This window comes from Meleagris gallopavo, chromosome 1 (genome assembly GCF_905368555.1).
Source record: "Meleagris gallopavo chromosome 1, MGAL_WU_HG_1.1, whole genome shotgun sequence".
Classification (NCBI taxonomy): domain Eukaryota; kingdom Metazoa; phylum Chordata; class Aves; order Galliformes; family Phasianidae; genus Meleagris; species Meleagris gallopavo.
In genome coordinates this window covers 83,096,919-83,114,438 of record NC_139404.1, presented here as the reverse complement: position 1 = coordinate 83,114,438, position 17,520 = coordinate 83,096,919, and the positions used below count along the sequence as shown (strand labels likewise).

General features: G+C 38.9%; 1 long non-coding RNA gene across 1 annotated transcript in view; it reads right to left on the bottom strand.

The window, feature by feature from the left end:
- Window positions 1-515: 515 nt before the first annotated feature.
- The window catches only part of LOC146545469 (uncharacterized), a 171,905-nt gene continuing 154,900 nt past the window's right edge, over window positions 516-17,520 (bottom strand). The window contains exon 6 of the long non-coding RNA XR_014887016.1: window positions 516-3,826. This is a non-coding gene — a long non-coding RNA (uncharacterized LOC146545469). The remainder of the gene's footprint in view (window positions 3,827-17,520) is intronic.

Sequence of the window (17,520 nt, the reverse complement as noted above, 5' to 3'; positions counted from 1 at the left end):
GGGTGAGTAAGGTTACCTGCAAGTGAAAGCCCCAATCTGGATATCTGACTTCCATTTGGAAAGCAGAGGTCGGAGAGTTGCCTTTATTGCTGGATCCTGCCAGGCCTCAGGTTCCAATTTCTGAACTGGCTCTCCTCACAGTGAAGAATGTGTATGTCATCCTACAACAGAAAAGAGTAAATGAACTAACGATGAGACAACTGGTAGAGTGGCTTAGGATTACAGGTTTGGTAGGTGATCAAGCCTTGGTGTTACGTACATCAGTTCCTTAAGAATCTAAGGAAGAAGAGCTGAATTTGGAGTTAGGGATTTGTGCAGCAAAAGTCACGGATCAAATATTAGTGTCGTTTCTTGCAGGGAACAGAGGCCTACAGCAAGGAGTAATTCTACCAAGGGAGAATCTTCTTAGTCTTTCCAGAACTTAAGAAATTTAGACTCAGTGTTGAAAATGCAATTCAGGAAAGCAGAAGCTGCAGACCAGCTTATTACTGGAGTCTTAGTTCTGTAGTGCAGGATGAAAGCTACTGTGAGGAAGGGACTATGCTTTCTGCATGGGCCAGTAAGTTTTTCACTGAGAACAGAGCAATGGTTGGTGCTACATTTTAGGTAAACTATGCCTGAGAGGCTTGTTCTGTTGCTATGTTCTGTGAGACTAGTAATACCCATTTCACTGTTGATCTTTTTAATAGAGAACAGCAGGCATTTGACAGAAACTACAGTATACGTAAGATTCTAGACAAAGTTTTACATTGGAATTTGCTTTGGATTTTCAGTAGTTGTTCCATCTTCAACACAAGCCTTTATAGAACTGAGATGAAGAGTGACATAAGGTTTAATTACTTTCAACTCAGATTTGGAGAAGTGTTACGGTGCAAGTCCTGTTGGGCTGGGCTGAGGATTGGAGCTGGCAATGGACATTGTACTTACATCTGGTTATTTTTGGAGAGAGGTAGGTGTTAACAGAGCTCTGATGAAGGAAAGTGATAATATTTTAATAATACCTTTATGGATTATTTTTTGAGACCAAATAAAATTATTTGCTGCAAATAATTAAAAACAAACAAAAAATTGCAGTCCAGAACTGCTTTTGAGAATGGTAAATTGAAACCAAATACAAAATAAAATATGATAGTTGTGTTAAAATAAATGCTTTGATTAGCTCTCATTTTTAGTTTTATTTCCACTGTCATGTTTCCCAGGACAACTTTTTCTCTCCTACTTTTCAGTTTGACTATCTAGGCTAAAAGTTTTGCTCACAGTGCTGTATTCCTTTGCCATACCTACTTTAACATTATGCATGCAGGAAGATACAAATACAAGAGTAAAAGAGAAAAGTAGTCACCCATAATATTAGTGAAAAAGTAAAGATTTCAGCAATTTTCTGTCTTCCCATAGCACAATACAGGGTAGCACGTTAAATAGGACACTGCATAAGATTCCACCATTCACCCCTGTTGCTTTCCTTGTTTTGCAAATAAACACAAAGTTTCAACATTCAGAGTTGTCCTTCTGGCATGTTTTATGAACGTTAAATATTCATGTATAAAATCTGTTCAGATCAAACCTTGGAATAATTTTGACTTTGTTCATGACCAATTAAAATGCCATATAAATTTCAGATTCTGCCATCTGAGTTGCTTGAATGCAGAGAATGAAGGACAATATCCTGTACTCCTAATTTAATTTTCCCATCAGTGTTTGTTTGAACTCTGTCTGTGGGTCAGGACAATGAATGTCTGTGCAAATACTTTCTACTTACACCAGCCAGGACTGTGTGTGCATAATTCCAGCTAAAATTTCAACAACAGATTATTGTCAGCTAAGTTGTCTTTCCCCCCATAGAAAATAACACTTTCAGATTGAAAACTTAATTAATGGGTTATATGTGTCACTTGCCTGTGGCAGAACTTTGATTTTATGCAAACTGATCCCCCCTCTGGCTCCAGATCTTGTCTGGAGTTCGAGGAATCTTATAACCTTCAGAAAATAAAATTTTATTGAACTTGGAACAGTCCCACGAGCATCAGAGATTTGCTGTGCACACAGGGAAAACAGAAGATAAGTAAGTGGCAGAAGAATGCAGTGACTCACTTAACCTGAAAAAAGAAGGTAAAACATGTGGAGGAAGACACTCGCAGGTAGAGGCCGCAATTCCCCTTTGGGTCAGCTGGAAGTGTTTTTCCACTCACTTCTAATTTTTTGCTTTGCAGGCCCAAGCATCATCAGCCTTGAACTTGGCAGTGACATGGAGGTAGAAAGAGGTGGAAAGGGCACTTCCATGCTTCTCAGCTTGGAAAAACAAAGCGGGAACGTCCGCCAAAGAAATCTCTGGTTGTTCTGGAATTTCTTGAAGGTCCCAAATATTGTTATTTCCTCTGGTTTTGTGCAGTATCTGAACAAGATTGAGTTGTAAGTGTTCCCATGGTCTTTACATGCACAAAGACAAATGAGGTGATTTCAAACAATTACATTTATTTCACACTGGTGAAACAGTGATGGAACAAAGAGCCAAGCAGCTTCCAAGAGGGTGTTTCCTCAGCGTGACCCTGAAGAGAGTTTGAGAACAGGCTGGGTGCTCCTTCTGAGCATAGTCAGAGCTCCTGGAAACTTCAAGATGGCCTACTACGAGCAGAAAAGACATGGCTGGCTGCTTCTGGCTGAGGGGAGACCTTTTTGCTCTTTTCCAATATCTGAAAGGTGCTTACAGCGAGAGCAGGGTTGGTCTCTTCTCACTGGTAACAGGTGACAGGATGAGGGGAAATGGCCTCAAGTTGTACCAGGGGAGGTTTAGATTGGATTTTAAGAAGAATTTCTTCACACAAAGGGTTGTTAAGCACTGGAATAGGCTCCCCAGGGAGGTGGTTGAGTCACCATCCCTGGATGTGTTTATAAGCCGTTTGGATGTGGTGCTCAGGGACATGATTTAGAGGTGGGTTGTTAGAGTTAGAGGGTAGTATGGTTAGGTTGTGGTTGGACTTGATGATCTTGAAGGTCTTTTCCAACATGAGAAATTCTATGATTCTATGATTCTGCGGGCAACATCATGCAGCAGAATTCAGATTTCACATGGGAATGTCCTCTAAGCACAAATGGCAGGAGACGGGATTTAGGTGTGGATCACTGCGAGGCCCACTGTAGAGACAGGCCCATTTGCAAAAGCTGAGTGCATAGTCAGATATGAGATGCTCAAAAGATATTCAGAACTGGGCAGTGACTTAGGCCCTCTGAAACAAAGCATCAGGTGTTGCTACATTTTTTCCTGCCAGTACAGCAGTACAGGACAAACATGAAATAAGTTCAGCTAACTCACATTATGAAAGAGAAAACTAATTTCTTTCCCACAGCATGTTTCTCATACCCAGACCACTATGAACACTGAGCACTGTTTCAAACCCTCACCTGGCTCGGCTCCCACAAAAATTAGTCAGGAACAAATAGAAATTTAACAAATATGTTGCAGATCTTCACTAATTCAAACAGTACCATCCAGAGTAGTTGGCAAGACTTCTGATGCTCTCCAGATGTAAGCCTGATGTAAAGATCACGGTGACTACATTTTATCCACTGCAGAGCAGAGCATGAAGAAAATGTATGGTACTCCAGAGAAAGATGCTATTTAAACTTACTGGTTATTGCCAGGTCTCCTTTTCCTTCCAGTGTTTCAAAGTTTCTTCATGGCTAAGATCCCATTTCCAAGGAACCCAGATTCTTCTATCTGCATAGAATATCTGCATATCTGCAACACCAGTTTACTGCACCTTTCACAACAATTCCACTCTTCCCGTGTTGTAGAATGATGGATGGAGCTTCTCACAGTCATGATTTTCTTTAGGATAGAAATTGGGGAGTGATGGAATTAAGAGGGGAACAGAAAAACAGTAAATCTAAAATTTTGGAAGACACAATAAAAAAGAAATCCCACAATTTAAAAGTTACATTTTAGCAGAACCAAAACAAAATTAATCCTGATTGCAGATTTGAAGGTGGCTATTGCTGGTACCTTTGGCATTCCTGTTCTCAAAGCCATTCAAATAGCAAATGTGCTCTGGAGCTGTGACTCAGAAAATGAGGTCTCCCAGGTGAGGTTTTCTCACTGAGTAAATGCATCCAAAATCCATGCATAGCAGTACAGCAGGCTTATATTGGAAGCATGTTAGTGTACTGATGGATGCCCAGATCCCCCTGGGATACACTAGGTTGATAGCCATAATGTCATAAGCTCAGTCCCAGTCAGTTCTCCTCTGCCTCTCTCAGTGACCAGATAAACATCATGAAAGCTGACAGTCACATTCCATGAACATTACTTAAAACACACTTTGGTGACTTCAGCTATAAACATTTCCTCCCATTTTTCTTCTTGTTGTAATCACTGCATGACTTCAGTAACTTTAAATACTCACTATCACAATTGTTTTAACCTGTTTTATACTGGCCAAACTATCTGCTTCTAATTTCTTTTTGCTTTCAAAACAAGCTTACATAACGACCAAAGATGGATTTTTGTAACTTCAGACCATTCCAATCAAGAAATCTAGATTACTATGGAGTACAATCATTTATAGATACCATGGAATCATATCTTTAAATCAAATTTTGTTATGACAGCAGTGTGGTGTTATATATATATATAACACTATTAAGTGAAGAGGCTGCAGAGCGATGCTTGGGGCTAAAAACAGTATTTTGAAGACTTGTTACTGCTCAGTTCTGTGGGACAGAATTTCAGACAGAAGAGGACGGGCATCAATACATATGCATTTGGAAGTGCATGCCTTATTCTAGTTTTTTTTCTTTCTCAGTATTTCTGATTGGCTACAAGCTGTGTTACAATTAAAATGCAGCTGAATTCCTGTCATGAAGAGGGAGAAGAAACAGCAGCATTTACTATGTCATTTATAGCAGCTGTCACCTTTTAAAAGTTACTAAACTCTCCTTACTAGAAAAGTATTTAATCTTTTCACTGCCCCGGGCATTTGATTTTCCTTTTCTCTGTTCGCTTCAGCTTTCATCCTTTCCTTATTACCCTATGTGTCTATCAACACAGTCTCTTCTGTATTATTTTCCCAGATACTGAATGCAGAACTTTGTAAAGAATTCTTAAAACAATTGTCAAGGTTGAACTGAATTCAAGAATAAAAATACATATATCTGTACCTCAAGAGTTCCATACCTCTAAGATCTTTGGAAGCATTTCATGACAGTTGCCAAAATATGTAAAGCAATTATAATATTGTGTTCTGGAATTGGCACAGTCAGAAATAAATATTTCTAATGATTATGTTTATTGCAGTCTTGGGGTTCCTTGTATTTGCACATGATTTCCATCAGACAGTTAAAAGTCTTAGATTAACCTTCAACCTATTAAAGCACTAACACTTTTGAGTTGAGAAGCACAAATCCCCCCAGCAGTGAGAAAGTATACAGTTCTTCACTCATTCTTAGATATATTTTACGTTTTATAAGTGAGGAAATGGAGACAATGAAGTTTCACAGCCAGCAAGTAGCTGTGGTGATTACAGCTCCCAAAGATCCTCACTCCCCACTCACGCGTTGCCCCTGAAATGACAGCAGTACAGGCACTTGCTTGTTCTCACTTTGTTCTGAAACAAAATGGACTGAAGAGATAACCATGGGGAGAAAAACCTTGTAGGAACTTGCATCTTTTAATTTACTTTACCAATATTCTGCAGGTATTTTTTTTTTAAAGTTTATCTTACCACACTACCAAACATAAATGAAATACATTGACTGTGCCCAGAATTGGATGGGACAAATAAAATGCAACATTTATTTTCCTTGGATAAACCAAGCTTGATGATTCTCATTTTCTCCTTCATTTTTGTATGATTCTATAACTGTGAAAAATTAAATGATGAATGGAAACCTTTCTGTGGTGCTCAGCTGCATTGAATGTAGCATATTCCATTTGCTAATGAAAGAAGAAAAAAGCTTTCCACTTATTTGCAAGCCAGATGCAGAAATGATACTTAGACCTTAAATACTGTTGGGACAAATGGTAGATTTTTTCGGAGATAATATTTCTCCCCTTTGATCCAAGATAAATTTTAATTAAATTTCAAAATATAGACAAAATATAAAAGTCTTTGGAGTTCTGCCATCAATGCAGAGTCTTTCATTAACTGTATCTCATTAGAGCTAAGGAGAGATTCCCTACAATATACTTGGAATAACATCTTACCACTTCTTTCTGAAGCATAGATCTGTTTACATAAGTAGGTTGATCAGAGACAGTTTCTAGCCAAGCTAATGTTCAAGAAGATTAATGATGAACACATGTTCTATTTTATTATCTAAAACAACACCCAAATTCTTGACTGAAATCTAGGTTATGTGATGACATAGAGAGTTGGTTAGGGGTATTTCCTGTTTTCAGAGTGTTAACTCACTGTGTCCACTTTTGTTGCTCTTCAGAGAATGTAGATAGTTACATTTCTGTAGAAGGATTTCACTTCATTATTAGGGAAATAGTGATTTCTTGTTTCTGTTGTTGAGCTGAGAAATGTAGGGCTGAGAGATAGCCTAAAAGTGTATGCAGAGAACAACCACAAGAAGGAGAACAACCAGATTACTAGGAAAGGTGGTTCCTCTCTCATTTCAAGATTTCCTGCAGTTGTTAGGATGTCATTAAAATGTATGGCACAGCACAAGGTTTGGCATTATCCAGGTTCACCAGAGAACAAGTAACTTGTTTCTGCTTCTCTTTCCCCATGGTAGTCACACGAGGATCCAGTCTGCTAACTCAGTGAACAGCTTGGAGGCCTATTAGGTCTTTAGTGTTTGTAGATAGTTAAATAGCATTGATTTTAACAGTTCATACAGTTCAACAGACCTGAGCATGTTAATCTATGTATTATAGAGAAATTGAAGTATTAAATCTAGAAAGCTGAAGAAAACTGCAGCTAGAAATGGTCATTATTGTGGAACTAGACATCAGATACTAATCTGGGTGTCCTGGTGGACAAGTTGAAAATAAGTCAGCAATGTGTTTCTGCTGCAAACGCAGCCAACTGTTTCTGTGGATGAGTAAGAGTGTGGCCTGCCAGACAAAACAGGTGATTCTTCTTCTCAACCCTGGTGAGGCCATATCTCAAGTGCTACATCCAGTGCTGGGCTTCCCAGTCAAAGAAAGATATGAACACTTGGGAGCCAGTCCAGTGAAACGCCACAATGATAACTGGTGGACTGCAGCATATGACAGGAGGAGAGACTAAGAGCTGGGATTCTCTACCCTTGGGAAGAGAAGCATCAGAGAGAAACTTATCAACAGATATGAATACCTGATTTGGTGGATATAAAGAAAATAAAGCTGAGCTTTTCTCAGTTGTATCCAGTGGAAGAATAAGAGGCAAGGTGCACAAACTTGAAATGGAAGAATTTCAATTTAAACATCTGAAAAAAATTGTAAGGATGATTTATAACTGAAGCAGGTTGCCTATGGAAGCTGCGTGTCTTCATCCTTGAAGATATTCAAAACCCAGCTGGGTATGGCTCTGAGTAATCTCTTCTTCTTGGACCTGCTTTGAGTAGAGGGGCTGGAACAGATGATCTCCAAATATCCCTTCTGACCTTAATTATTCTGTGACTCTGTGATTGCAGCCTTATTTATAATTCAGTCTGATACTTTAGGGACTCACTATTTATATCACCTCTGCACTCAATACAGAGTCTAGTTCAAAAAAGCACATCCCAGCTGAGTATTCAAAATCCCGCACAAAATGGTTCTTAGTGCCTAGACAGTGCCACTTCAGTATTGCCTTTGACATCTACTTTATACTTCACAACCCTTGTTGTGTTCTGTCAATAGGGGAATGTAGCACACGCTCCTCCCTGCATAACGATGACCAAACACCTCATTGTTGCTGGATCTACAGCCCAAAGTCACTTCCATTTAGCATTCCAAAACCTTCATCTCACAAGGTAGAACAGCCATACTAAGTCGTGTGCAAGTTTCCTCCCTTTATAAAGCTGTCAAGCTACTTCTCTTAGACAGAGACAAGGAGATGTTTCCTTCTGTTTGTGACTGTTCAGAGGCTGTTTGAAGCCTATACTAACAACGGCAAATACAAAATGGAATAACTGGCCTCCAAGCATTTAGCAGGACCTACCTTTTTGTTTTGCCACATGTTGCAGTTTTTCTGTCCAGGACTGCATTACATATTTCATGTTATAGGGCTGTGAAAATCAGTATTTCTTTTCCATTTCATTTTGTTTCTCTTCAGCAATGGCAGTGGCATAACTGTCAGCAAAGACTGAAGTACCACCAACCCTGGGCTCACATCACCCTCAGACAAGCCTGCCATGAATAAGTTGATGACCGTCTCCACAGAGAAAAAGACAGGGTAAAGCATAAACCTACGGGTTGCGACTTATAATTGCAAGTGTTTCTAGCAGTAACAGTTGAAAAAGACACTTAACCTCAGCCTCACAGCTGTGAAGAAGTAAAGAGTGTGATCTGCTTAAGCCACTGCAGTTAGGCATAAGTATGTCACAGCAGCATGGCAAACATGTGATTCAGTGGAAGAAGGACCCAGGACTTACAGTTGTTGGATCTGATCTCCACCTGATGTTTTCTCCAACAATACATCCAGTCCTTGCCAGCTAATTCTAAATGATTCAATTTTTACTGGATAGTCGTATTTTGTGGGTAGCCACTAGTCAGTTTGAGTTATTCACTTCTACAAAATACTTCCTCTAGAAAGTACTGTAAACAAAATTAATTTTTAAATAGTTTGGGTTGTTTGAAAGTCATGAGCAATGGTTATTAATATTGGCACAGCATAGGTCACAGGCTAACGATTCAAAGGATGGAAACTGGAACATTTTGGAAAGAACTGATGTTTTTACATTCACTTATATCCAGACACTCTGGTGGCAGAAGTGTTAATTATACCCAAGACAGCAGACTGGGGAAGTTACAGGTACTAAATACATGTGAACGTGGTAAAATAAATCTTTAGATGAAGAAAATCATGTATATTCAAGTAATTTATTTTCCATTTGTTGGCTACAACATGCAACTCTATCATGCATCTGTTCTGAAAGATGAGGGGAAACAAGTTTGTCATGCTGAAGGCAATGGAAAGTATGCTTGATATAGCATGCACAAATATGGACATGAAACTGGAAGGCTGCACTGCTAACAGATCTTACAGATGCAAAGAAGCATGCACCCAGATTCCCAAACAGCATACTGTGATGTTTTGTTTTGACTTGAAATCTCTTGCACTGAAACTAATTCTTGTGATAAAAAAATGGCTGGTCCCCAACCAGCAGGCTCAATAAGCCAAGAAAGCTTTACACTTGGTGACTGCAGCCTAGTTACCATCAGCAGAACTCAACACTGTTCTGCTTCTCTAAAAAAATAAAAATCTCCAAGGCTTGCCACTGTTTGGAAAGAACCTATAGTTTTGGTTGTTGTTTTTTTTTTTTTTTGCACATGTCTAGACTGGTTTACTGCTTTTCAGTGCAACTTCTTGTCATGGTATCACAGCCAGTATGAGCTTTTTGACTGCTGCTGACCAAGGCAGAGTCTAAGTAGTCTTCAAAAGCAAAAGAATTTGCCAGCAACTGAGTCAGATTTAGCTGCCTGCCAGGAATTTGCTGCATGCCATACAATACAGTCTTGAGTCACTTTCTAAAAACAGACTTGATTAATATGTTCTTAACAACAGAAAAAAGACTGAAATTCCCATTTGGTTTTATGCCAAGACTCTACCATGCTCCCTTTTCCTCTAAAGTCAAAGCACTTAGTTGATTTCAGTATAAATAGCCATTCAAAATGTCATGTTCAGTGAGGAACATGACCAGGAACTGACTGCATGCTGGGCCTTATTGAACATGGCCTTCTGTGGAGAGGAGCGGGAGTCATATGCAACAAAACACGGGCATTGCGTTGGACTGTAAAAGAAGAGTGGCTGCCTGGATGTTCAGATTCATGAGGGTAATGCCCACATCTCTCACACTGCAATATGAATGAGAACAACATGATGATGGAAAACAGCGAGTTCTTTAGGAAACTGAAGTCCGTGTTGTTTAACCCACCACTAGGTGTCATGACTTCTTCATTTTTAAGCAAACAGCTGAATTTTTCTATGCCTAGGGGAAAAAAAAAACAACTCTGAGTGAAGGCAGGTAGCCAGCATATTAGCAAAATATTCAAGCTGGCTCCAAACTAAATTCTTTTCAGTAAAGTGAGGTTGGTAGATAGCACATTCAGAGAAAAATGAGAAGTCATTTACATGAATTTTGCAGATTGCTGCCATGACTGACCATATTGAAACACTGAAAATGTCATGAGTGCAGGTAGCTGTAGAGCTCAGCATTCACTGTGAGCGCATTACAGGGCTCCCTTATATTTGTCTGCTTTACTCTGTCAAAAATCAGCCCCACACTCAGTAGACCTCCAGGTACATTAAGGTGAAAATAATTTTCCTCACATCTATGAAATTACTCTTTGGATGTGTCTCAGAACAGCTGATTTCGTGAAGTCAGTCACTACTAACAAACACTGCCATTTTGATAGGTTTGGAGATTGATAAATACAGAGAAACGGATTTAAGTGTACATTTTTGATACTGACAGGAAAAGTGCATGGCAGGAAAAATGTCAGTACAACTTTCTACTACCCCCCTCTATGCCACATACTTCCATGCTGCTGCCCTCTCCAGGGAAGTTTCACCACCTCCTGCTTTTCTGGCTTTTCCACTGGGACTGAATTCAGTGGAAGTGTGCTTGGAAGGCTTGGCACTCACCACAGAACTGTGAATCCTATCTCCTTTCTTGCAAATAGACAATTGTCATCACAAAGAGCTGGAGCAAACCTGATTTTTGACACCATGGGTTAAACGCAAACCAGCAAAGGAGTAAGAAGCTCTCACTCCTTCTCAAGGCAGTCACAGTGGGAGTAAAAAAGTGAGACTTGTCAGAACAAAGCCAATCAGCCTCAGGAGAGTGCTCTTCTCTTGTGTTTCTGCATTTTCTGTCACATCTAATGCTGAAGGCTCTGTGGAGAACATGAATCCACCGGCCCAGGATGAGGCAGAGACCTGATATATCAGACTATGTACTTCTGGGCATTTCTTAGGAACTTGGCAGCACATTCTAAACAACTCATTATTTATTTAATTAATTAAAGCTAAGTCTGAAGTGGCTGCCCTGTATAGGCAGATGGCTTTTTGTCTGACCCCCATGTAGAGAGCACATTTGCTGGATGATTTACAGCTTGCTCTGGGAGCCAAAGGAAAAATCCAAACATTGCTGGCTGCAGTTTGATTTTGTTTGATCTCTTAAGTAGTTTAACATGGTACTGGCCTTCTTTCCCCATTTTAGGTTTCTCCCTTCCAGAACAACAGAATGAATTCAGTGATGCAACTTCTAAACCACCTACATGATGTCCTGGTCTGGAAAAAGTGTTATAATTGCCTTTAAGATAAGAGCTTTTCTGTTTCTATTTGGGGACATCACACAGAAGCACAGGGAAATCCAGAAGGGAACCTCATGAGTGATTTCTTCTCTTCTCAGGTGCAATGTTTTTACTGTAACGTACTATGACTTTCCATCTTCCCATTTTATTATTTAGGAATTTGAGAATCAGCACTTGCACGAGAATTTAAAGCTACACAGTTTCCTCCATCCTTCAAAGTAAAGCCATGTCACTGGGTGGTCTTGGCACTGAGCATTCATATGGGGCTAATAAAGGTGATTTTTCTCAGTACAGAACCTGAGATATCTGATTCATGTCGCAAATGTGTAATTAATCTACTGCATAAATCAAGACTGATTCACACTCTATATTCTATGTTGAAGCAACACAAAAAGATTCCCCTCATTGGGATGCAGTGGACATCTTGGACATTTGTTTCTAAAGGGACTCCGTTCTGCCTTTTTTACTTTTTTGTAGAATGCCTTCAGTGTTTACTATTGTTCATTCAATATTCCCTTTGCTCTTACAGAAAATTACATATCTTTCTCTTTTTTTTTTTTTTTTCAGTTTATTTACCTTGGGCATTTGACAATATTTTGTGTCTAATCCCCTTCACTTCTATTAAAATTGGGGAACATAATGGAACAACCATTGAAAAGCAGGGGAATTCAACAGTAGGTGCTAGGTATAAAATATTTTCCACTCATTCTTTAAATAAATTGAGCGATTTTCAAATTTCCAGAGTCTTTAATTTATAGCTGTAGCTAATTGATAACCATACTTAAGAAATACAGGATAACTTGAACACTTTATTTATTGCCTGTTATAGGGAATTAGAGTATAACGCTTGCATTTCTTTTCTAACCCCTAATTCCCAACTACCAAAGAACTGACACAATTCATCATGCTTCCCAGATCTTTCCATATCTCTACATTTGTATGCTCAGTGTCTTCCAAGTGTATTCTATCCATACCTTCTCTGGTACAAATGGTCTGGTTTCTAGCTCCCAGTAAGCTCTTGCCTTGTATAAGGACAGATAAATCAGTAGGATCATTACTCTACGGAAAGTAATATCTGGTGGGAAGCTAATTAGATATATCTTCAGAGACCCAGATATTTTGCTTTAGCCAAAAATGATGTGTGGGCACCAACTATGAGTAGAAGAGAGACATGTTTTTTCAGGAATTCCAGATAAACTACACAAACCACTGACAAACTCTGGAGATCTGTTAAGGCTCCTGCAGTGGTGTTATTGACACTACGAACTGACTTGACATGAAATATATACACTTTACTAAAACCAGCTCAGAGATGATACCTGAATTGATACCTGTGTAGTAGCAGAAAGCTGCGGTAGGACATACTGGAGACATCTGTTTAAACTCTTGATTAGCAGTTTTAGGGGTGAATGAGCCTTGTTGGAACAAAAATTGTCCTGAGCATATGCAGAAACATAGCTCTTGGGAGGCTCTTTCTATCAAAGCTGGAGGATGTGAGTGCTTCACAAAGTAGGATTCCACTCATGGACTTAGCACATAAGCTACATTTAAATCTCACTTTAGGGCTGAAAAAAGAGCATTATGCATTTGATCTGTACTCAATTTCTTCTCAAAAACAGGGAGATATGAAATAATTTGGTTTTTTTTTAGTGTTCCTCTAAAACTACAACTGAAAAGCACCTCATGGGAGGTAGAGGGTATTACCTGTAAAAGGGGTACCAGATCTTACCTGTTTCACAGCAGTGAAGTAAAGATCAGGATGTTACATTATTCTTACTATATCCAGAAGGATACAAAACATTAAACCACACGATAGAGCAAGAAACATAAGAATATTGCCCTGATAAATTTTGAGTTGAACACCAACTCTGAAAGACTTCAAGCAAGGAATTCAGCTGCTCTCCTCATGTAAGTTTACTTAGGTGCTGAATGGAGATGTACATCTCTTGATGAGAGATGGCTGCAAACTAGGAGATCTCTCTGGCTTGTAACAATTTGGCTAATGATGTTCACTTGTTGCTGTATTTTGGTTTTTGGCAGGCAGATCAATATGTAACCATGCATATGATTAATTATAATGCCTCTGAAAATAAAAGAAATCTAGTCAGGGCTACACTGTTAGAAAAATATCCTCTGCCTGTATGGAAAAGTCTCTTCTGAAGCAAAAGAATGTGACCAAATGCTATAACCAAGGGGTCTCACTCAGGGAGCTAAAATGAAACTACTGAAGTAATTTCAGTGACCTTTGCAACAGGCAGTCATAGCTTTGTCTTGGAGGCACAGCTTAACCCTGGAATAAGTCACAGGCATCTGTTTCAAAAATTCATGTCATCAAAGAGGCTGCTGAGATGAAATTGCAACTAATAGCCAAACACGTTCTTCATAAAAAATGCATTCAAAGAACAAAATCCACACCAAAAAAAGCAGTTTTTGCTGTTGTTCCATAACGTTCCTTAAACAGAAGATGGCAAGGATAGTTGCACGAACTTCTTAATGAATGAAATCCAAACAGCTATCTCCAAGCTGCTTAAAAGAGTGCCATTCACCAGTGGGTCATTCACCAGTGATACTGTTTAATTTACTGGTCTTTTTTTTTTTCCCAGACATGTGTGCCTAAAGCACTCATTTATGACAATGGCCTGATTTTCATGGCAACTGTTCCATATGCTCCCACAGGAATTGTAGTTTCCAGAGTCTCTAAAATAAGTCTGCTCTTCTGAGTGGTTAAAGATGGCTTTTAGTTGTGTAACTTTTGGGCATCCAGTATCATAGAGTTTAGGCCAAACGGAGAAAGTTAAAGCAGATCTCAGGCAGCTAGTAAGTCCTGCCAAACCCCAGGGGATAGTTTATTTATCAGAGTTTATAAACTAAAAATGGTGTCTTTGCTATCTGGGAGTTGCACAATCAGTCAGTAAGCCAGTCAGGTATGAACGCTGCAAGCAGTGCTGAAAATAAATTGTTTTGTAAAATGGCACATCCCCAGCCAGCTGCACCAAACATGTTGAGCAGCCCTCATGTAGACTAGTCCAGCTTGCCTGATGACCACAGAAGTTGCTGATACCAAAGCAAAACATGATTTGAGCATCACAAAAAAATGACCTCCTGAATAGCGCCCTGCTGACCACTGCAAGCACTAAGCAACTTGATGTTGACTGATGTTTTGCCAGTTAGTGTTAACTGGTCAAACTTGAGTTCTGGTTCATTTGGGGCAAGCTTTTCTTGTTTTCTTGGCTTTGCAGAGGTGTCTTGGAACACCAGTGGGGAATTCAGGTGTATTCACATTATTATATGGAAAAGAGACATAAATTCCAACCGGCTTGTCTTGTTGCTTGCCAGGTTGAGGAATTTCTCTCTGAACTTCACTTCTTTCGCCAAAGAGGTCAAGAGAGATGTGCTGATATCTGCATCGGATTGCCAACTGCAATCTGATTGGTCTTACTGGGATCAAGCTGTCAAGGTAATTGAGTGCATTATCTTGATGCATTCAGGAGTAAGAAATGAAGATGGGGCTTAGTTTACTGTCAGATATTTATTTTATTTTATTTTATTTGTGGAATATGTGGTTGCCAACGTGATGATTCATGAACATGACTGTACAAGGAATAGCTTCTGTGTAGCCTATGGGAAATAATATCTTTTAAGTACCTTTTTTAACTTATTAGGCCATTTAAGGCATAGTTTCAAAGACATCACTTCACTGCTGGTGTGAAAGTTTGGAGATACAAGTTCCTGTTACTGCCACTTAGCCACTAATGAGATAATCTTGCTGCTGTTCTTGCTATAATCTTTTCTATCACTGTCAGTAGAGGTGAAGGCCTATTAAAGCTATTTTTTTCTGGACTGAGCAATAATAGTTTCAGTAAGCCACCAAAATCTGGCACACAATTGCCCTACTTTCTGGAATAAGATCCAAAATGTTGCTAGCTGTGCTTCATATATTTGACAGAAATCATGTGTTCTGACCCTTCAACTAACACTGAACAATTCACTATATGTTTTTGATTGCTTAGCCTCAACTTCAGAGTTGCCCTTAGACAGGGGCAATGGAGGAAGTTTCCTGGGTCAATGAAGTGTTGGGATATAACAAGGCAGCCATGGATCTCTTTCTTTGTGTGCCTATGTTGGTTAATGAAATATACACAGTTGCAGCTTATGTTGTACTTTGAGTGTTCTGCATATCTAAACTGCCATTCTATCCATTGCTTTTCTATGGCAAAAGTGATAGAGCAGTAGACTGTATTCTAGCTCTCTTTTCTCACCATGTTCCCTGTGGCCAGAAAAGCCATCCTCAGACAGGATGGCAATATTCAGCACTGCCTCTGGATCAAGAGGACACAATTACCAGGTCGTGACAGAGAGGCTACACTATCTTTGCAAACATCCATTAAAACACAACAGTGGCACTCATCCATTAGCTAGCTATCACAAGAATGATCAGCCTTATCTCTGCTGACAAATGGTGAGCAAATATCCTTCCCTGGCCTTCTCTCTCAGAGAAATAATGCTACACAAACATGTCCCAGATAGATCTGCAAACTAAACTGCTTCCTTGCACAGGTACTTGTGGCTTTGGGGAAATAAAGCTCTTCCAAAGAGTTTGTGGAATTTCAGAAGATAACAAACCACAAAAGAAATGTTTTGTTTGGAAATGGGAACACCAAAGGGAAAGGTTACTTTTTTCACAGAAATGCAAGGACTTCACAATTTCCCTCCCTTTTTAAAATGATGTCAAAGAGATACAGTGTCAGTGAAGAAGAGCAGAAGCTCTCTTGAATCCACTGGGCTAGCATCCGCTGCCAGCAATGATTCAAATCCCAAGCATTTCATTGTTTTTAGAAGACTGAGGTTCCTACAACATCTGACAGTACTGTTACGAATAAACACCTAGCGTTAAAATACAAACACCTAGTGTTTTAAAATACAGGGAATTATAGTATTCAAGAAAGAGGATGTATAGGAAGTACCACATGCTTTCCTTATAATTTATCTGCATTACATTCTGATGATTAGATATCCCTGCTCTGAGTGCCAACTGGGTCATATGAGGCAAAGCATCTATTGAGCAGATTTTTCTTGCCAGACATTGGCAGCAAGAATTGCATTTGACATCTCTGACTAGACATCAGTTTCTGGTTCTTTGGCTCTGGCTTACAAATGTCATTGCCAAGATGCTTTGGCACTCTCTTATAACCAATATTATTTGGAGTTTTAATTTATTTGAGCTCCTGTACTCTTTTTGCCTTGACTGGAATAAAATAAAATCCATAGATGCTGCATCTCTGTTTATGACCAAGAAAAAATAGTATCAATGTAAAGAGGTAGAGGGGACAAAAGGATTTAAGTAAGAGGAGAAAGTTACAGGAATTAAATGGATGAAAATAATCAGGGCGATTACTTCATAGGCTAAGTGAACACAGGATTACTTTTGAAAATGTCACTGTGAAAAAAGGTGACTCATACTCCAGAAAGCATCCTTCCAGAAAGGGAAGGATAAATGTAGTGTTAAAAAAAAAACAACAAACATTAATTTATTAATAATCAAATAGCTTTGATTTTAAAACCTGTGTTTGAACTTATTTTACAGTCAGTGCCATTAAGCACTTTATGCAAATTGAAAGGTGATGGTTTATTGGAAATGTGTTCCATCACAAATTACTTCCATGATGATAAAAAAAAAAAAAAACAAACCTCAAGACCCAGTCCTCATTAACTTTGGCCTTCAGTGGATACAGATGTAATACTCTAGAAAATCTGTCTTTCAGTGAGTTTGGACATTAGTATATGCTATTCTAATTTTCATTCTGGAGGTGTCATTTCAAAAATTTGACATTAATTACCTTAGTTACTCAATATCTCATTGGAAGTATGGTATAGATAAATGACATAAAGAGGTCTATTTGCATTTGTGTCAGGTCTTTTGAAGTCCCATCTACTACAGTCACCAAAAACAGCTCTTTGAATCCAAGGTACCCTGCATTTTAGTCAAAACATCTTGAGTACCATAATCTTTTCATCAGTATATTAAAAAATATTTTGAGGACACAGTTTCCAAAATTAGGAGATAGTTAGGTCAATGT